This window comes from Oryctolagus cuniculus, chromosome 11, assembly GCF_051225735.1.
Source record: "Oryctolagus cuniculus isolate XC-2025 breed Fujian yellow rabbit chromosome 11, ASM5122573v1, whole genome shotgun sequence".
In the NCBI taxonomy this organism is placed as follows: Eukaryota; Metazoa; Chordata; class Mammalia; order Lagomorpha; family Leporidae; genus Oryctolagus; species Oryctolagus cuniculus.
In genome coordinates this window covers 23,315,567-23,337,157 of record NC_142877.1, presented here as the reverse complement: position 1 = coordinate 23,337,157, position 21,591 = coordinate 23,315,567, and the positions used below count along the sequence as shown (strand labels likewise).

Here is a 21,591-nt window from a genome sequence, read left to right as displayed (position 1 = left end):
GACCACAGCCCTCTCTTCATTTCTCTTGGCTATGATGGGACTTCAAAAAATTCATGGAAAATGGAAATAAAAGACATGACTTTTCCATGTACTTTTACAAGACTCCCTCAATATATAAATGTATATTTGAGCGTGAAACTGCTAGGTCCTATGCTATCTCTTTAATTTTCTGAGGAATTGACAAATGTTTCCAAGGCAGTGACACCAGTAAAAGTTCTCCACACCCTTGCCAACATTTGTTTTTTATCTTTCTGATTATAGCTTCCTAGTGGGTGGGACATGCATCTAATCATGATTCTGATCTGCATTTCATGATGGTTAATAACAGGCTAAACTTTTTTAAAAAAATGTTTTTATTATTTTTATTTTATTTTTTGAAATGCAAACACAAACAGATGAGAAGAGATCTTTTTTTTTTTTTTTTTTTTTTTTTGACAGGCAGAGTGGACAGTGAGAGAGAGAGAGACAGAGAGGAAGGTCTTCCTTTACCGTTGGTTCACCCTCCAATGATCTTTGCGGCCGGCGCACCGCGCTGATTCGAAGCCAGGAGCCAGGTGCTTTTCCTGGTTTCCCATGCTGGTGCAGGGCCCAAGGAATTGGGCCATCCTCCACCGCACTCCCGGGCCACAGCAGAGAGCTGGCCTGGAAGAGGGGCAACCGGGACAGAATCTGGCGCCCCGACCAGGACTAGAACCCGGTGTGCCGGCACCGCAGGTGGAGGATTAGCCTATTGAGCCGCGGCACTGGCGGAAAGAGATCTTTTATCCACTGGTTGATTCCACAAATGTCCACAACAATCAGAGCTGAGCCAGGCAAAAGCAAGGAGCCAGGAACTCATTCTGAGTCTCCATGTAGATATAAGGGACCCAAGTACTTGATCCAAGTACCTGCTGTCTACCAGGGTGGCCCATTAGCAGGAAGCTGGAATCAGAACTAGAGCCCTGCAGGACTTAAACCCAATCACTCTGATAGGGGATGTGGGCATCCTAAGCTACATCAAGACCTGAGTGTTGAAGGCAACCCTGGCCACAATAGGAGCCAGGATATGAACCAGACATTCCAACACAGGATGTGGGCCTCCCAAGCAAAAACTTAACCACTGTGCCACATGCCCATCCGGTGTGTGCTATTTTAAGAGGCTAAACTTGTGATAATTTATGCAATAATAGATAACTAACATACCCTCCAGGGAATCCTGAATAAATTGGGAATTTCTTAAAAAGGTAGATATACCATATGACCCAGCAATCCCACTGCTAGTTATCTACTTGAGAATAAATTAGAACATGTTTACATAAAGATCTGTACATGAATGCTTACAGAAACTTAATTCACAATTTGCAATCACTGGGAAACAATCCAAATATCCATCACGGGTGAACAGATATAACATGTTATGTCCATATAACAAAATACTACTTGGCACCAGAAGGGAATGAATTACAGCTACATGCTATAAGATGGTTGAGTGTAAAAATTATTATGTTGAGCAAAAGAAGCCACATATAAAAGATAATAAAATGTGTCAATGTATTTATATAAAACTCTAGAAAATGCAAAACAACATATTTAAGTGGGGGTATTGGGAAGTACAGGCTGCAAAGGGGCACAAGGTAACTCTGCGGGGTAATAAAAATTTTCTGTATCTTAGGTATGTAAGTTGTTTCACAACAAATATCATATCTGTCAAAGCCCACTGAACTGTACACTTCAAGTTGATAGTTTGTTGTATGCAAATTTTACTCATTAAGATAACCCAAAACAATGAAATCTTTGTAGAGCCTTCTTTAATGTAGCTGATTCTCTTATTCCAACTTATCCTCAAACTACATTCTACAGGTAACTTATCCAAATTACAGAGAATCTGGGGCTTCTCTAAAACTTATAAAACACTCTTACGTGCCAGGCACTGTTCTAAACACTTTGCATTATTAACGCAGCACCCTCAAACCCATGAAAGAGATTCTATTACCCCCATTTTATGAACGAGGAAACTGAGGCACAGAGACGTTAAATAACTTGCTTAAGACCACCTAGCTAGAGTGTGCCAAGATTTGAGTCCAGGCAATTGGTTTCTAGAAGTTGGGTTTCACACTACACCATACTACATCACTCTACATACTCATACTATTAGTAAAAGCTCAGAACTACTGAAAATACAATCTCAGTTCACTAGAGACTAATAGGTTCATTCACTCATTTAACAAACATTCAATTATGCAAGTTTGTTTTAAATGCTAAAGATACAATGATTTTAAAAATGTAGACATGGCACCTCTTTTCCTGAAGTATATTCTAATAAGAATTTAGATAGGTTTAAAGTCCAAAATTTTAAAATCAAAACATTTATAGTTGTATCCACATATTTATTCAAATATTTATGGGGGAAAAAAAGCCACAAGTCACACAGTAGCCAATTCTCCTTTAACTAGGTAGAGAATAGTTCTCAAACTCATCTGCACTGTAGAATCACTTAGGGATCTTTTAAAAATTCCAAAGTCAAGGCCATACCCTCCTAAGCCAATTGAATCACAATCTGGGGGCTGGTGGAGTGGAGAAGAGCAGGAGACAAAGACACCAGTAGCTTTCCCCAACCTTCACAGGTAACCAAGTTGCGAAATCACTGAGCTAGAGTTTTTGTCTGGGCAGAGCTGATTCAGGAGAAGAGGGAGGCAAATAACAACTACATAGATCTGTCTTTCCTTGTGATTTCTAAGGCAGCTTTTGATTTTTTTTCAACTTTATAAAATCTGAAAACATCAGAAAACAAGGCCAAATAAGTTACCTTCCTTCTTTATCTATGCTTACATTCTCTTCCAGAATCACAGACAACTGAGAATTCATCTTTTCATCTTCTCTTGGTACTTTCCATGAAATCAACATGCCATACACATGGTCAACATAAATGATAAAGACCTTTTTATTAAATAGATCTTACTTAACTTAGTCAGCTTGGACCTAACCACATGCCAAATGCAGCTTGTCAAAGTGAAATATCCTATAATATCTATAGATCAAAATGCTTCTTTTTAAAAAGTAAAGGCTATTTCTAACTCAATCCTTTGTTTAAATTGAAGCTGAGTCTTATAAATCAAACTTGCATTTGTAGTCTATAGAATTGACAGACCTGTTTAAGAACATTCTGACCCCTCTCCATTCCTCCCAGGACCTAGACAAAAAGGAAAAAGGGCAAAGGGGAAGAAGAGAAGCATCAGAAGAAAGGACTAAATATATTCCCAAGAAAAGACTATTCAAAGTACAGTTTTATGAGTGACCAAATTCCTTCTCTCTACTGTTGTTTCTGCTAATTTTATTCTAGAAAAAGTTGTAAAAGACATGAGATGATCTAGTCTCTAGTCCAGTGGCTTTTAACAAGAAAAGCTTGTAAATCTCCAAAGAACCTCAAAGCATTTTCAAAATTACTTCAGTATAAATGTGTTTACTTTATAATTCATTATCCTTATGATTTGTGAACTCTTCTTTATGTGTGTTAGACTTCACATATTTTAAAGACAGATACAGTACATCTGACCTGGGCTGAATCCCTAAAAGATTCTAAATTGGTATCAAAAACAAAGCCCCACAATGGTATATGATTTGCCCTTGGTCACGGAGGCAGTTAACTACAAACTAGCCCTTCTAGTTACTTTCTGTTGCAAAACTGCAAATATTTTGGTAATATTATACTTTAAATTTAATATTTACTCTCCTACTTACATTCCGAAAATATTACAAATGACAACAGCAAAAACAAAACAAAAAACAAGCAAAAAATGAATGGAAAACAGATGTCCTAGGTTCACAACTGTGCACTCTCTCAGCTGCTGTACCACCCATAAAAGGAAATTAAAACCTAATGTTCATGCAACCATTTCCTGACCTCAGTATCCATTCTTTTTAACGCTCTCCACAAGGACTTATGTCAAATTATTAATAATAAAACCAACTGGTTACATATTCAAAATAGTCTAGCATTATATTTTAAATGTTTATTTCTTTACTTGAAAGGCAGAGAGAAAGAGAGAGAGATAGCTTGCTTCCATGTGCTGGTTCACTCCCCAGATGGCTACAATGGCCAGGGCTGAGCCAGGAGTCTGGAGCTTCTTCTGGGTCTTCCATGTGGGTGGCAGGGGCCCAAGCACTTGGGCTATCCTCCACTGCTTTCCTAAGCACATTAGCAGGACACTGGATGGGAAGTGGAACAGCCGGGACTCAAACTTGCACCCAAATTGAATGCCAGCCCTCCAGGCTGTGGCTTAACCCACAGTGCTGGCCCCTGTGTCTGGTCTTTAGAAAATATACATAAATAGGAACTATGGAACTAATAACAAGTTCAATATGAGTTAAGGAGCTGGTTAATAGGAATTCTTGTGGTTTCTGTGTGCATGTGGGGATTGTAGCTGGTAATAGCACAAATCGAATGCCAATTTAAAGGATGAATGCTCCCCTGATTTTGGTGATTATTAACACTATTGATCATAACTGATTATTAATATTCTGACACATAATATATAATTCTTCCCAAGTTAGAAATGTGGTACTAGCCTTTTGTTTCATCAGGTTTGTGTATAAAATACATGTCCTCAAACTCTAGATTGCATTACTCTTTCCATCGAAGCCATAGTATCCCCTTTATGTACACACATACACAGAGTAATTTAATTAATTAACTCAGAAAAGGTTCATTTAGCTCCTAGGCAGCCCCTTTAAGTTCTTCTTAAAGTAAGGTAGAATATATCAAAATTTTAAAATAAATAAGAATACCAGACAATATAATAAGTATATATTAGAACAGGTGGGCGGGAAGAAGGAAAGTGGGGTGGCAGAGAAAACATTGGTCCAGTTCTCAGGAAATACCAATCTCATGAGGTGGGAAGAGTGAATCAGTGCTCTATTTCTCCTTTCTCCCTCTGTTGACCCCACACTTCACAACCAGGCTTACTTTTCTAACGTAAAGCTTTCATTACAGCAACACATAGCTAATATCACTATATAACTTTCGATGGCTCCCCAGTGCTTATTTAGTTTGGGAGCCCAACCTTCCCAGCCTGAACAGAAAAGAGCATTCAAGGCCTTCTGTGATTTAATCATATGAGTGCAGCAATCAGCAGGACAGGTTTTTGCAATTAAACTTCCTGGGCTCATATTCTTTCTCTGTTAGCTTTACTCCTTAGTTTTGTGGGTTTTTTTTTGTTTTGTTTTTTTAACCTTTCTTCATTTGTTTGAAAGGAAGTTACAAAGAAAGAGGGACATATCCTAATGGGATTCACTGCTCCTACCTCCCTGCCTGCCCCCGCCCCCCGCAAAGATTTAAAAGGACCTATTCCTGAGCACCTCTCTCTCTCTCTCTCTCCCCCCCCTCCCTCCCTCCATCTCCTGACCTCTGTCTCTGTCTTTCTCTCTCTCACACTCTACTTCTCCCTCTTTTCCTTCTTCGCCCCTTCCCTCCATTCTGTCGGGTTTCCCCCCAATAAACTTTTTTTTTTTTTTATTTTTTTGACAGGCAGAGTGGACAGTGAGAGAGAGAGACAGAGAGAAAGGTCTTCCTTTTGCCGTTGGTTCACCCTCCAATGGCCGCTGCGGCCAGCGCGCTGCAGCCGGCACACCATGCTGATCCGATGGCAGGAGCCAGGTACTTATCCTGGTCTCCCATGGGGTGCAGGGCCCAAGCACTGGGGCCATCCTCCACTGCACTCCCTGGCCACAGCAGAGAGCTGGCCTGGAAGAGGGGCAACTGGGACAGAATCCGGCGCCCCGACAGGGACTAGAACCCAGTGTGCCGGTGCCGCTAGGCGGAGGATTAGCTTAGTGAGCCGCGGCGCCGGCCCCCAATAAACTCTTTCCCAAAAGAGAGGAGAGGAGAGGAGAGGAGAGGAGAGGAGGGGAGGGGAGGGGAGGGGAGAAGAGGGGAGAAGAGAGGAGGGGAGGGGAGAAGAGGGGAGAAGAGAGGAGGGAAGGGGAGGGAAGGGGAGGGGAGGGGAGGGGAGGGGAGGGGAGGGGAGGGGAGGGGAGAAGAGAAGAGAAGAGAAGAGAAGAGAAGAGAAGAGAAGAGAAGAGAAGAGAAGAGAAGAGAAGAGAAGAGAAGAGAAGAGAAGAGACGAGACGAGACGAGACGAGACGAGACGAGACGAGACAGATAGACAAAGATCTTCAATCGCAGTTTCACTCCCCAAATGTCCGCAAAGCTTGGGGCTGGGCCAGGCCAAAGCCAGGAGCTAGAAACTATATCCAGGTCTCCCACCTGGGAGGTAGGGGCCCAAGTACATTAGTGCATTAGCAGGGAGCTGAGTTGGAAGTGGAGCAGCTGGGACTTGAACTGAAGCTCATATGGGATTCATGTACTGTAGGTGGTGGTTTAACCCAGTGCTCCACAACACTGGCCCCATATCCCTCAGTTTGTTTATCTATAAAAAGCGATTTAAAAACTGTGCCTACTTCAATGGGTTTTTGTGAGGATTAAATAAAATACTACTTATAAGACACTTAGCAGGGGCAGATGAGGCTTAACTCACTATGCCATAACACTCACCTCATCTTTATTTTTAAAATAAGGAAACTGAGGCATAAACAAAGTATGTAATTTGTCCCCGGTCATAAAACTAACAAGAAGCAGAGCCAGAATTAGAACCTTAGATAGATTTCACAAAAAAGAGCTCACAATTTGAAATACTCCCCATTCAACAAACGGTGCTGGGATCATTGGTTATGTATGGGGGAAAATTGAAACTGTATCTTACCTCACACCACACACACGAATGAGTTCTAGGGACAGGTATTGTGGTGCAGTGAGTTAGGCTATCACTTGCAACACTGTATCCCATACTGGAATTCCAGCTGCTCTCTTCCCAATCTATCTTCCTTCTAACAGATCCTGGGAGGCGGTAGATGATGGCTCAAGGGCTCAGGTCCCTGTCACCCACATGGGAGACTCAGATGGTGATCTGGGCTCCTGGCTTCAGCTTAGCTGTTATGGGTACTTGGGGAGTGAACCAGTGGACAGATCTCTCATATACTTGCTTTCTCTCTCTCTCTCTCTCTCTCTCTCTCTCTCTTTCAAGTAGATTAAAATAAATTTTAAAAAATTTTAAAGAATTAATTCTAGCTTATGGAAGGGTAGGTAGTAAAGCCTGAATTGGGTGCAGCCACTCTGTTTCCTGACTTGCCATGTAATCCTTCTTCCACATGTGTTCTGCCATTACCATCTACCATCATCACCAGAGATAAAATCAATGGAGTCACAGAGTCTTCGACTTGAAGCTCAAAAATGATTTACTTAGTCCCAAGATGGTAGTATAGCAACAAGATGACCTGAGTCAACATGGGGCAAAATATAGTTAAAAAGGAGAGAAGATGTATGCCGGAGATAGACGCATGGGAAATTCTCAACAGGAAGTCCAGGAGAGCTACAGAGACTGGGCAGGTCCACGCTGAAAGAGCAAATAAGAAAGAGAAGCAGCGGAGGCTTGGACCTGAGAGGTTGGCACCAGCCTCCAGTGGACCAAGTGAGATGGGAAATTGTGGGTCCATGGAGCTGCAAATAGCAGTGGGAGGGAGAGCGTGGCAAACTGCTTTTGAAGTTCCACATGAGAAAAAAATAGAAGGTATAGAGGAACAGAGAGGTCGGGCACACCCCTGCCCACCTCCTCCCCCTACCTGGACCTGCAGCTGGCTGGGAAAAGCCAACTTGTTTGTTTACATTTTCAAACGTAAGCAGGGACTGCTGCCTTTGCCTCCTGAGCACATGCCCATCAAATTGTAGGGGCCACCTCACCTCACCCCGCCACTAGGACAACTTTGCAGAAGAATTTCCTCCCTACCACATAAGCTGTACAACAAGGAAAAGTCCTGAATATCGAAAACTCAAGCCGCTCCATCCACCATTGAGAGGTGAGCCAGGCTACAGCAGGCAAGGTTCTGTGCTTCCACTTAAATGCACAGATCCACAGTAGCTCGTAACAGAGGGAAACCTCACCACAAGAAAATCTCCAGATTGGAGGTGTAGTTCGTTAAGCAGGGCAATGTAACTCTGAACACACCAGAGACTACCACTGGGGAGTCCAGCAACTGTAAGGAAAAGGGCGGGTCACACCAACAGAAGTGAACAATCTTCTCTAACCCAAAAACAAAAAACAACAACAAAAAAAAAAACAAAACAAAACAGAAGAAGGCTACAAAGCCCAATGGGGGCCTTACTTGGATACCCTCTCCACTCTGGAACACTGAGCAGAGCACCCAGGCCACATCCCAGCACACACCTCTTGGAACTCACTAGAAGTACAGACATCCCACCAAATCACAGACACAAATTAAAGAGAAAAGCAACCAGGGAAAAAAAAGAAAGAAAAAAATACACAAATACCAAAAAAAAAAAAAAAAAAAAAGGAAAAACCCTAAATAAGGATAAGGAAGACAGGCCGGCGCCGCAGCTCAATAGGCTAATCCTCCACCTGCAGCGCAGGCACACCGGGTTCTAGTCCCAGTCAGGGCACCGGATTCTGTCCTGGTTGCCCCTCTTCCAGGCCAGCTCTCTGCTGTGGCCCGGGAGTGCAGTGGAGGATGGCCCAAGTGCTTGGGCCCTGCACCCCATGGGACACCAGGATAAGCACCTGGCTCCTGCCTTCAGATCAGCGCAGTGCGCCGGCCGCATCGCACCGGCCACAGTGGCCATTGGAGGGTGAACCAACAGTAAAGGAAGACCTTTCTTTCTCTCTCTCTCTCTCTGTCCATTCTGCCTGTCAAAAAAAAAAAAAAAAAAAAAAGTGGTGACATAACCCGCTGCACCACCATAATGATCTACAACCAACTTATATTTGACCAAGGAGCCAAAACCAATCCCTGGAGCAAGGACAGTCTCTTCAACAAATTGTGCTGGGAAAACTGAATTTCCACATGCAGAAGAATGAAACAGGACCCCTACCTTACACCTTTACACATTCAAAATGGATTAAAGACCTAAATCTATGACCTGATACCATCAAATTACTAGAAAACATTGAGGAAATCCTGCAAGACATCAGCACAGGCAAAGAGATCTTGGAAAAGACCCCAGAGGTACAGGCAATCAAAGACAAAATTCACAAATGGTGGATATATCAAATTGAGAAGCTTCTGTACTGCAAAAGAAACACTCAGGAAAGTGAAGAGGCAACTGACAGAATGGGAGAAATTATTTGCACACTATGCAACTGATAAAGGATTAATAACCAGAATACATAAAGAGATTAAGAAACTCCACAGCAACAAAACAACCCAGTTAAGAAATGGACAAAGGACTTAAAACAGACATTTTTCAAAAGAGGAAACCCAAAAGGCCAACAGACACATGAAGGATGTTCAGGATCACTAGCCGTCAGGGAAACACAAATCAAAACCACGATGAGGTTTTACCTCACCACAATTAGAATGGCTTTCATACAGAATCAACAAATGCTGATGAGGATGTAGGGAAAAAAACACACTAATCCACTGTTGGTGGAATGCAAACTGGTAAAGCCACTATGGAGGACAGTTTGGAGATACCTCAGAAATCTGAATATAGACCTATCATATGACCCAGCCATCCCATTCCTGGGAATTTACCCAAGAGAAATTAATTCAGCAAATAAAATAGTTTATTGCAGCTTAATTCACAATAGCTAAGACATGGAATCAACCTAAATGCCCATCAACTGAAGACTGGATAAAGAAATATATACTCTAGGGGCCAGCACTGTGGCACAGTGGGTTAAAGCCCTGACTTGCAGTGCCAGCATCCCATATGGGTGCCAGTTTGAGTCCCAGCTGCTCCACTTCCTATCCAGCTCTCTGCTGTGGCCTAGGAAAGCAGTAGAAGATGGCCCAAGTTCTTAGGCCCCTGCCTCCACGTGGGAGACCCAGAAGAAGCTCCTGGCTCCTGGCTTCAGATCAGCTCAGCTCTGGCTGTTGCAGTCATTTGGGAACTGAACCAGCAGATAGAAGACCTCTCTCTCTGGCTCTACCTCTCTTTCAAATAAATAAATAAGTCTTTAAAAAAAAAAAAAAAGAAATATATATTCTATGGAATACTACACAGCAATAAAAAAAGAAATCTGGTCAAGTGCAACAAAATGGATGAATCTAGAATACATTATACTTAGTGAAATAAGCCAGTCCCAAAGGGACAAATACCATATATTCTCCCTGATCTGTGATAACTAAGAGAGCACCTAAAAGGAAATCTGTAGAAGTGAAATTGATACTTGGAGAAGTAATGACTTGAACAGCCCTTGTCCTGATTGTTGAAGGGCAGTTTTTTTTCCTTTTCTCTTCTTCATACTATTTCTTGGACTCTTTACTTAACATACAGATAATCATATGTGTATAAAGTCAATTGAAAATAATTTCAGTAAAAAATAAGAGTAGGAATAAGAGAGGGAAGAGGACGTTTCTAACTGTAAAGCTGTATAGTTCTGCATACATTCCTATGGACTTACATCTAAGGGTACAGTTTAAAAACTTGCCATAGGACCCTAAATCCTGTTAATCTGGGTGTAAAAATGCCATCTTAAGTGTTAAAGTGATATTAAGTGTTAAATTGATCATATAGATAGGATTAACTCTTAAAGTGATCATAACAGACTCATAGAATGACAATCTAAACAGCACTCTCACCTCAGAATCAGCCCTTAAGGAATTTTGGTCTAGCTGAAAAGCTCATGAGAACATTTCAGGCATGGAAAGCCAGGACATTGTGCCAAAAAAAAAAAATGTCATACATGAAGGATCTCTGTGAGTGAGACCCCAGTGGAAAGAAGTGGTCATCAAAGAAGGATGTACTTTTCTCTGAAGGGAGAACTTCCACCTTGCTTATGGCCTTGCCTAAATACTGACAGAGACTGTGGATTCAAAAGTCTTCCATAACCATGGCAGCTCATGTCAAGACCCTTGGTGATCACTAATGTCATACATAAGAGTGTTAATTGTTAAATTAACGACAGGAGTTACTGTGCACTTGCTTTCCATGCAGGACCTCTGTCCTTGTTGGGTTGTATTATGAGAATTAACTGTAAAACTTTTTCTCAAACAGGTGTGTGTGTGTGTGTGTGTGTGTGTACAAACTGTTGAAATCTTTACTTAGTATAGAGTGGGTCTTCTGTGTATAAATTGAAAATGAATCTTAATGAAGAATGGGACAGGAAATGGGAGAGAGAGGAGAAGGTAGGGTGGGAGTAGGGGCCGGTGTGATGGGAAGAATCACATTCCTAAAGTTGTAGTTATGAAATTTGTACTCGTTAAATAAAAGGTTTCTTTGAGGAAAAAAAAATAATTAATTTTAAATGGAATAGAGACAGAAACATTAAATATACATTAAATACATTAAATATAAAGTCTCAAAAGAATATAAAGAATAACCTTGAGTGGGGCTGGTGCTGTGGTATAGTAGGTTAGGTCTCTGCCTGCAGCACAGGCATCCCACAGAGGCACCAGTTCACATCCCGGCTGCTCCACTTCCAATCTAATGGTCTGCTAATGGCCTGGGAAAGCAGTGGAAGATGGCCCAAGTGCTTGGGCCCATACACCCACGTGGGAGACCCAGGGTGCGGGTGTCTTAGAAGAAGTTCCTGGCTCCTGGCTTTGAATCGGCTCAACTCTGGTCATTGCAGCCATTTGGGGAGTGAACCAGCAGATGCAAGACCCCTTTCTCTGTCTCTACCTCTGCCTCTTCCTCTCTGTAACTCTGTCTTTCAAATAAATAAATCTTAAAAAAAAAAAAAAAAAAAAAAAAAAAACAAACTTGGGGCTGGCATTGTGGTATAGTAGGTAAAGCTATTGCCTGCCACAGTGGCATCTCACATGAGTGCCAGCCAGTTCATGTTCCAGCTGGTCCACTTTCAATCCAGCTCCCTGCTAATAACCTGGGGAAACCAGTGAAATGTGGCCCAAGTATTTGGGCCCCTGCTACCCATATGGGAGACCTACATGAAGCTCCTGGCTCCTGGCTTCTAGCTTCAGCCTGTGCCAGTGCTAGTCGTAGTAACCATCTGAGGAATGAACCAGCAGGTAGATGATCTCTCCCTCTCTCTCTCCCAACCTCTCTGTAACTCTTTCAAAATAAACAAATAAATCTTAAAAAAAAAAAAAAAGAACCTCAAAATCTTGAATGAAAAGACTAATAAATTTGACTACATTAAAATTCTGAACTTTTTACAAGATATCCTAAACAGATTTTTAAAATAAGCAACAAATATAGAAATGACATTTGTAATACTTATAAACAAAGGATTAAGAATCAGAATTTATAAAAAAAATCTTTTGAAGACAACCTAATGAAAAAATGTTTAAAAAAAAATAAAAGCCCCAGCATGATCTAAGCTGTGGAAAGCAGGTACTACCACAGACCAGGCATTCCAAAACAGCAGGCCTTGCCACCACTGACCAGTATAAAATATTTAGGGGTCCATGTCTTACTGCAGGTCTATGAAGCATGGGAGATCCATCCAGAAGAGCAGAGCCAAGATGGTTATCCTCTACAGTATAGAAATTGGATGGTAAAGCAGAGGTTGAATATCCAACAATTCACACCCATAAATCAGGGACTGGTAAAAGCTTTAGTAAAGGGTATTTTCAGCTTTGTGAGCTGAATGTCTCTGTTACAACTACTCACACCTGTCATTGGTAACCTCCATAGACAATATGTAAACAAATGAATGTGGTCATGTTGCAATGAAACTTTATTTACAGAAACAGGTAGTGGACTACTGCCCAGAACTGTCTAAGATTTAGAACAATCCCTACCATAGCAAAGACATTCCTCATAGAAATAGGAAAACAAAACAAAACAAAACAAAACAAAACTTAAAATTCATATGAAACCACAAAAGATTCCAAATAGCCAAAGCAATCCTGAACAGAAAAAACAAAGCTGGAGGCATCCTACTTCCTGACTTCAAAATATAATACAAAGCCTTCATAACCAAAACAGCATAATATTGGCATAAAAAACCGACACACAGAACAATGGAACAGAGAACCCAGAAATAAATCCACGTATTTACAGCCAACTGATTTTCAACAAAGTCTCCAAGAACATACATTGGGAAAAGAATAGTCTCTTCAACAAATGTTGCTGGGGAAACTGGATACCCACATGCAAAAGAATGAAACTAGATCCCTATCTCTCACCATATATAAATATCAACTCAAAATATATGAAGGATGTAAATGATAAGACCCAAATGCAGGAAACTACTAGAAGAGAACAAAAAGGAAATGCTTCAGGACATTGGTCAAAGATTTTTTTATTTCAACCCCAAAAGCAAAAGCAACAAACAAAAATACGTGATATCAAACTAAAAGCCTTCTGTACTGCAAAGGAAACAATCAAAACTGTGAAGAGACAACCTGCAGAACACGTAAAAATAATTTTTTAATTAATTAATTTATTTGAAAAGCAAAGTTAGGGAGACAGATAGCAAGTGAGATATTCCATCCGCTGGTTCACTCCCCAAGTGATCACATTAAAAAATGAGTAAAGGATGGATATTTCTCAAAAGAAATACAAATGGCTAACAGATATATGAAGGAATACTCAACACTAATCATCAGACAAATGCAAATGAATAACACAATGAGCTATCATTTCACTCCAGTCAGAATGGCTATCTCTTACCAAAAAGACAAATTAACAAATGCTGGCAAGGATGCAGAGAAAGTAGAACTTTCTCTCTCTCTCTCTCTCTTTCTTTCTTTCTTTTTTTTTTTTTTTTTTTTGACAGGCAGAGTGGACAGTGAGAGAGAGAGACAGACAGCAGAGAGAAAGGTCTTCCTTTGCCGTTGGTTCACCCTCCAATGGCTGCCGCGGCCGGCGCACCGCGCTGATCCGAAGCCAGGAGCCAGGTGCTTCTCCTGGTCTCCCATGCGGGTGCAGGGCCCAAGCACTTGGGCCATCCTCCACTGCTTTCCCGGGCCACAGCAAAGAGCTGGCCTGGAAGAGGGGCAACCAGGACAGAATCTGGCGCCCCGACCGGGACTAGAACCCGATGTGCCGGCGCCGCTAGGCGGAGGATTAGCCTAGTGCGCTCGCCGGCAGAACTTTCATATACTGTTGGTGGAGTGTAAATCAATACAGTCATTATTAAAAATAATATAGACATTAAAAAAATAGAATAGAGAGGCCAGCATTAAGGCCTAGGAATCAAGGGAAAAAGAAATAAAAAGACTTATTTATTTACTATTTGGAAGTCAGAGGTACAGAGGGAGAGAGAGATCCTCCACTTGCTAATTCACTCCCCAAATGGCCACAACAGCCTGGGCTGGGCCAGGCCAAAGCCAAGAGCTCCATCCCCATCTCCCATATGGGTGCAGGGGCCCAAGCACTGGGCCCATCCTCCCCTGCCTTTCCAGCAGAGCTGGATTGGAAGTGAAACAGCCAGACCATAAGGACTATGCCACAATACTGGCCCTATAGGGAAGGTTTTGGAAAGAGTGATGTTTGAGATGCATCTTAAAAGAAACCGGTTTGCCAGTGACAGTTGGAAAGAAGAGATTTTCAGGTAGACTTACATTTTCAGGGAATGTAATTGTAGCTGGAGCACAGAGTGGTAGTAAAGTATAATCAGGGGCCAGTGCTACAGCACAGCAGGTTAAGCCACTGCTTGGGATGAAGCATGCATATGGGCACAGGTTTGTGTCCAAGCGTTCCATTTCTGATCCAGTTCCCTGCTGATGAGCCTGGGGGGTGGGGGTGGGGTGGAATGTGTGCAGAGTTCCAGGGTCCCAGCTTCCACTTGGTCCAGCCATTGCTGCCATTTGGGAAGTGAAGCAGCAGATGCAAGATCTCTCTACCTCTCTCTGTGTAACTCTATCCTTCAAAAGCAAAAAATAACCAACTTTAAAAAGCAGAAGGGGAAAAAGCAAAGTGTAGTCTGAGATGAGACTGGGAAGGTTGTAGGGGACCTGGTTCTGAAATATATTGCTATCAAGTTTGGATGGAATCCTCAGCTGAGTGGGAGGCATTCAAGATTTTAGGTTTTTTTGTTGCTGTTGTTGTTTTTGACAGGCAGAGTTAGACAGTGAAAGAGAGAGAGAGAGGGAGAGAAAGGTCTTCCTTTTCCATTGGTTCACCCCACAAGTGGTCGCTATGGCCGGCGCGCGTTGCACCAATCCGAAGCCAGGAGCCAGGTGCCTCTCCTGATCTCCAGTGGGGGTACAGGGCCCAAGGACCTAGGCCATCCTCCACTGCCTTCCCAGGCCACAGCAGAGAGCTGGACTGGAAGAGGAGCAACCGGGACAGAATCCGGCACCCCAACCGGGACTAGAACCCAGGGTGCCAGCGCCACAGGCCGAGGATTAGCCTAATGAGCCATGGCGCCGGCCAAGATGCAGGCATCTTAACCACTAGGCCAAATGCTTGTACCCTTAAAGACTTCTCAATCCTTTCAGTCTAGCATCATGCTTGACATATACTAGATCTTGATACAGAGCAAATGTCTTTTCAGTAGAAGACATGCTTGGTGGCAGGAATTTTGTTTGTTTGTTTTTCAGATTTATTTGAAAGGAAGTTAGAGAGAAAGAGGGTAGGAGAGAGAGAAAGAGATCTTCCAACCACTGGTTCACTCCCCAAACAGCTGCAATAGCCAGGGCTTGGACCAGGCAGCAGCCAAGGGCCAGGAGCTTCTTCCAAGTATCCCATCTGGGTATAGGGGCCTATCTTCTGTTGCTTTCCCAGGAGCATTAGCAGGTAGTAGAATTGGATGTGGAGCAGAGGGGACATGAACTAGTCCATAAGGGATACTGGAGTCATAGGCAGCAGCTCAACCTGTTATACCATAACACTGGCTTCAGAAGTAGGGTTTTTGAACATAGGGGTTCACAAAATGGGAGCCCCCAGGTAGAATATGTGTGTGTATAGGGGGGTGTCTGTGAACTCAGATCTATAAAAGACCTTTACTTACACTAACCTCTAATGGAAAGTTACCATTTTATTCAAATATGAACATAGGTAACAAATCATTCTAGTATTAGCAGTACCTGTGACTCTAACAACAGCAATCACAAATTCGATGGTACTTCAAAAAGTTCATGGAAAAATGGAATTAAATGCATGTTTTGGTGCAAATTATTTTTCATAATATGTGGAAATGTATATTATAAAAAAACTACACAAGGATTCCAAAATTTTTTGTACTTGGGCCAGCATTGTGGCACAGCCAGTTAAGCTGTCACTTGTGATGCAAGCATTCCATATCAGAGTGCTGGTTCAAGTCCTAGTTGCTCTATTCCCAATCCAGCTTCCCGCTAACCTAAGTGGGAAGGCAGTGGATGACAGTTCAAGTACCTGGGCCTCTGCCACTTATGTAGAGGATCAGGATGGTGTTCCTGGCTCCTCAGACCTGTCTCTTGGGGCCATGTGAGGACTGAAGCAACAGATGGACGAGCTATCTCTCTCTCCCCCCTCTCATTTTCTCCCTTCTTCCTCCCTCTGTCATTTTGCCTTTGAAATAACTCTCTAAAATTTTTTTTGCACCAAAATAACTGCTTTAATTTCATTTTCCAGAAGCTTTTCTTTATATAAAGATTTTATTATTTGATAGGCAGAGATACAGGGAGAGAGGGGTAGACAGACAGACAGACAGACAGACACAGACAAGGAGAGAGATCTTCCATCCACTGATTCACTCCCCAAATGGCTGCAATGGCCGGGGCTGGGTCAAACCAAAGCCAGGAGTTTCATGTAGGTCTCCCATGTTGGGGCGTGGACCCAGGTACCAAGTCCATCTTCCACTGCTTTCCCAGACACATTAGCAGGGAACTAGATTGGAACTGGAGCAGCCAGAACTCAAACCAGCATTCACATGGGATGCTGGCTTTGCAGGCATTAGCATAGCTTGCATTGCCACAATGCTGGTCCCTTCCAGGAGCTTTTTGAAATACCCTCATATGTATATATTGTATCACAATTGTTACAGCTATCTTGACATATTGTTTATGCTCATGATGTCTTTGAAATTATAATTATCAGATCCACCCCCACAAGATCTAATTTTTTTGTTTTTTAATTCTTCACTTTATTTTGCAAGGTTTACTTTATTTGTTTGAACAGCAGAATGACAAAGAGGGAAGCACAGGCAGTAAGAGAGGTCTTCCATTGTCTGGCTCACTTCCCAAATGGTAGCAGTGGCCAGGGTTGGGCCAGCCTGAAGGCAGGAACCTAGAACTCCGCCTGGGTCTCCCATGTAGGTGGCAGAGGCTGAAGAACTTGGGCCATCCTGCACTACTTTCCCAGTTACATTAGCAGGGAGCTGAACTGGAAGCAGAGCAGCCAGGACTTGAACCAGCAGTGCGATAGCGGATGCCGATGTTGCAGGTAGTGGCTTAATCTTCTGTGCCACCACACCAGCCCCCAGATCTAATTCATTAATGTGCTGATAAAGAAGTATGTATACACATACACCCACCTCCTCACATACTTGCTTGTATTAGTTTATCATAATTTATATATTTTGATAATTGCATTTCAAATAATTGGTTTTCTCTGTAATCTAATATACTTTATACAAATAAAAATATTTTTTCTGAGAGGTTTAATAAACCTCGCCAAATAGTAAAAGGTCCCACGGCACACATAAGGTCAGGCCTCCTGCCTTAGAAAAATCTAGAAAAAACGGATTGTGTTGTACATACATACAGCATTGAAAATCCTATGTTATGAATGCCTTCATCACCTCTTTGTTGAAAGTCCTTTTTGATTACATGGTTGTCCCTTAGTTTCAGTGAAAGACGGTCTCCCTCCCCCAATACCAAAATTCAAGGCTAATTCAAGTCTCTTATAAAATGGCATAGTATCTGCATATAACCTACACATGTCCTCTCCTATATTTTAAATTGTCTCTATGTTATTTATAGTACCTAATACAATGTAAATGCTATGTACATATAGTTACACTGTACCATCTGGGGAAGCATGACCAAAAAAATAGCCTGTGCATGTTCAGTACTGATACAATGTATCTTCCTAAATATTTTCAATTGGTGGTTGTTGAATCCACAAGTGTGGACCCACAGGAATGGAGCACCCACTGGATATCATGACTGAAACACAAGGTTTCCTTCAGAAGTCTCCTCACAGTTCATGTAAACTTTGAACTCTTGCCTACGGTGATGGACCATCAATTACAGTTTGAACATGAGATTCTGGATCGCTATCCTTGTTCATTGTTGTTTCTTAGTTTTTTTGTGTTCCTTTGCTGTACAGTAAACAGGAAGAAGAGAAGGTTCACCTACTAAAATGGAAGAAAATGAGAGGATTTTGAAGATAACTTCTTTGCACAAATGGAGGTGAGCGCTGATATATCAAATAGCTGGTTAGTTATTCTTTTTGGAAGCCCCCTCAGACTTTGTACAAACTCCTTACAAAAAAAAAACAAATGCTTAACAGTTCCATGATATATGCTTAACACTCTTCTTCCAGCAAGCAAATTCCCTCAAGACAATGAGCGAATGAGGAGGCAGCACAACCACGTCCAGGAGCCCCTCTGCCACTGAACTCCTAAGATCTCAGGGAAGCCAAAGCCACGACAAGATCTGAAAAGTATCCCATGAGCTCGGAGGCCGTTGTAGCTTTTACATATTTACTCTTCTGTACCATTCTTACTGGCTCAATTAAGACCTTTTTGATGACCTCCCCAGGTGACCCTGCTCTTAAGCAGTGGGCTGTCCCCTTCCTGTGAAGACACCTTGGGTCACCACCTCCAAACAGCCTGGTCCCTCCTTTTAAAGATACACACAACTCCCTAAGTTGATGGAGGTTCTCTCCCTTCTTGCCAAGCAGTTCCACTCTCTGCACCCCTTTCTGCTGGCCAGCTCCTGCCCTCAAACCACAGCCCTCCTTTTCTCTCCCCATCAACTCTTCCGTTTTTATGATGCTCCCCTCAAAATGAGGTGAAGGCTCCTTGGGACACAAAAGTCCTTAATCCCTTAAGAGTTACAGGGGCTTGCAATTCTGTCCCCAAGATCCCAGGACTGCCCCAATTTGATACATTCATCTGTAGCAAAAAGGCCCCCATTTCTAATCAATCACCACCTCCCCTCCCCTCCCCTCCCCTCCCCTCCCTGCAAAGACCAGCTCCAGCCCTGACAGCCTGAGCTGGGCCCCCACACCGCCTACCTGCCCTGGGGGTCTGAACACCGCCACGGCCTAACACGGCTCCACGTCCTGCCATCCCCCCAGCCCAGGGACCTCCGACCCCGGTTCCGTTCGGATCCAGTGTCCCTTCTTCGCGACCCTAGCCTCGACCCCAAGTCCGGCCCCTGCCCGTTCCCTGGGCCTGGAGCGCCACCCCGTGCAGACCCCGGCCAGCCCTGCACTCCCTCGACGCCCCGAACCCCACGTCCCGCACCCTCCCCAGCCTCGGCCGGGCCGCCGCTCCCTCCAGCGCCCCCGCCCGCAGGCCCGGGGCCCGCTCCCCAACATGGCGACGGGGACACGAGCGCGGCGGGCGGGCGGGGCGGCTCCGGGCCGGGCCCGCACTCGGGCCGTGCCGCACGACCGCCCGGCGCCATTTTCCCGCGCCGGGCCCGGGCAGCACCTCCTCCCCGCGAAGCCAGCCAGGCCGAGACCGCGGACGCCGGGCGGGCGGGCCCACCCCTTACGGGCCCGCGTCGCCGTCGCCTCACCTGAGCGCGGCCCCGGCCCTCCCGGGCGGGCCTCGGAGCGCCGGCCCGGGCCGTGCGTGCCCGCCGCCCTCCGTGCGTCCGTCCGTCCGTCCTCTCGTGCGCCCGTCTGTCCTGCCGTCGGCGCCCGGCCGCCCGCAGCCCGACCCGGCAGGGCCTCAGGGAGCCGGCGGGGAGGGGGATGGGCCGGACCGGGCCAGGGAGGGAGGGGGAGGGAGGGAGAGAGGGAGGGAGCGCGGGAGGGGGCGGGGCGGGCCCGAGGGGGCGGGGCCCTGCACACGTGACCAAACGTCCCCGGGAGCGCGTGGAGCGCGCACCCGCTCAATTGGGTGCCCGGGGCTTAAAATCTGGATCCCGCGGGTCCGCGTCTGCTTCCGGTAGTCGCTTCGCTTGTGGCTCCCACCTTGGAAGCGCTGCGCAGCTCCGTGCCGCGCTCTGGCTGAGTGTCCTGGGACATGGCAACTCTCCGAGCCTCAGTTTACCCATCTGAAATCTGGAGATAATAATAATGCTTGCAAAGCGGAGATGAAGCGCTTGGCACGGTGCTTGGCATTAACTGAGAAAGAGAACGGTCGTTACCGTTACTTGCCTGTGAGTTTCGACCCTGTGCCGTCACCACCATCTCGCCAGCAAGCTCAGTGGACAGAATTCCTGAGTGAATGAGTGCCACCCTCCCCTCCCCCAGGTGTAGCCAGGCATCCCCGTGGCACAGAGGCCTCCTGGACTTTCTCTGCCTCTCTGGACCTCGCCTTCCTCATCTGAAATGTGGGAGTTGGGGGTCTGTGCATCAGGGAAGACTGGAGACTGAGCAAGTGGGCTGTGAACTGTGGGAGCTGCTCAGTCATGGGGTCCCATCTAACAAAAGGGACTGGGGAACCCTTTCATTCCACAGACGGGTCTTGAGCACCCACTGGGCGTTTGCACTAATGCAGTAGCCACCAAATGGCCTCACACCCATCCTGGCCCACTTCCAGCCTATCCCCCACTTTGTTGTCGAAGCTTCTACCTCAGAAATCTGGCCGTGTCACTCCCCTACTTAAAACTGTTGATGGTTCCACATTGCTCTAAGGGTAAACGAGTACCTGTTTTCCACCCCGCATTTCCATTCTTGTCTCAGGGCTCCCTTCTGCTCTTTGGGTTGCCACTCCAGTGACCTGTTTGACACATTGCACTCCCTTCTCGGGACCCTTGCACACTCCACGCTCTCCCCAGGTAGATAGCTAACTCATCAGCCTTCGATCCTGGCTCAAACATGGCTACTCCAAGGCAGCCTTCACTGACCGCTCCCCAGACAAGTTCTCTTATGCCATGCACTTGTCCTTAATTAGAATGCAGTAGGTTACTACGCCTGTGCCAGTTCACTGTGGTCTACATGAAAGGGGAGCCCCGTCTGTTTTGTTTCCTCAGCACTCAGCACGGTGCCTGGCACTGAGTAGGTGCTCAGTGAGTATTCCGTGTGTGTGTGTGTGGACCCTAGGTGCCCTGCTAGGGACTACACCCAAGAGAGCAGATACCCAAAGAGAACCACAGGCAGCCACAAGAGGGCACTTTAGACTTTTGGGTCTACAAAATTAACCAGATGGATTTAGAAAGAACCTGGGGCCTGGAAAAAAAATTTTTTTGATAGTTTTTTCTTCTTTTAACTTTCAAAAACTGAAGTATAATCTGTATATAGTAAAATGCAAAAATCTTAAGTCCATATCTACTAAATGTTTTACCGATGATCCCATGTTTCCAGGGCACAGACCCAGTTATCAGTCCAGAAAGCTCCCTTTTGTCCCCGTCCATGTTTCCCCAGAAGTCAGGGGTGTTCTGACCTCCAGCACCACAAACATTGACAGTTGTTGAACTTATTATGAAAAGAAGCATATGGCAATTGCTCTTTTGTGTTAGCCTGGAAATCAGACATAACCAAAAAAAGAGTGACTATTTGGATAATACAATAAATGAATTGCTTGATTA

General features: G+C 44.5%; 1 protein-coding gene across 23 annotated transcripts in view; it reads right to left on the bottom strand.

The window, feature by feature from the left end:
* Positions 1-19,822, bottom strand: part of NCOA6 (nuclear receptor coactivator 6) — a 102,041-nt gene extending 82,219 nt beyond the window's left edge. For 18 of the 23 annotated variants that reach the window (XR_011379932.2, XR_016216607.1, XR_011379934.2 and 15 more), the window contains exon 1: positions 19,633-19,785. The gene's annotated coding sequence lies outside the window, so the exon portion shown is untranslated. Of the gene's footprint in view, positions 1-3,127; positions 3,170-19,632 lie in introns of all 23 variants that reach the window. The other 5 variants (XM_017341664.4, XM_070051909.2, XM_008256070.5 and 2 more) reach the window with 3 other exon arrangements.
* Between the last annotated feature and the right edge of the window lie 1,769 nt (positions 19,823-21,591).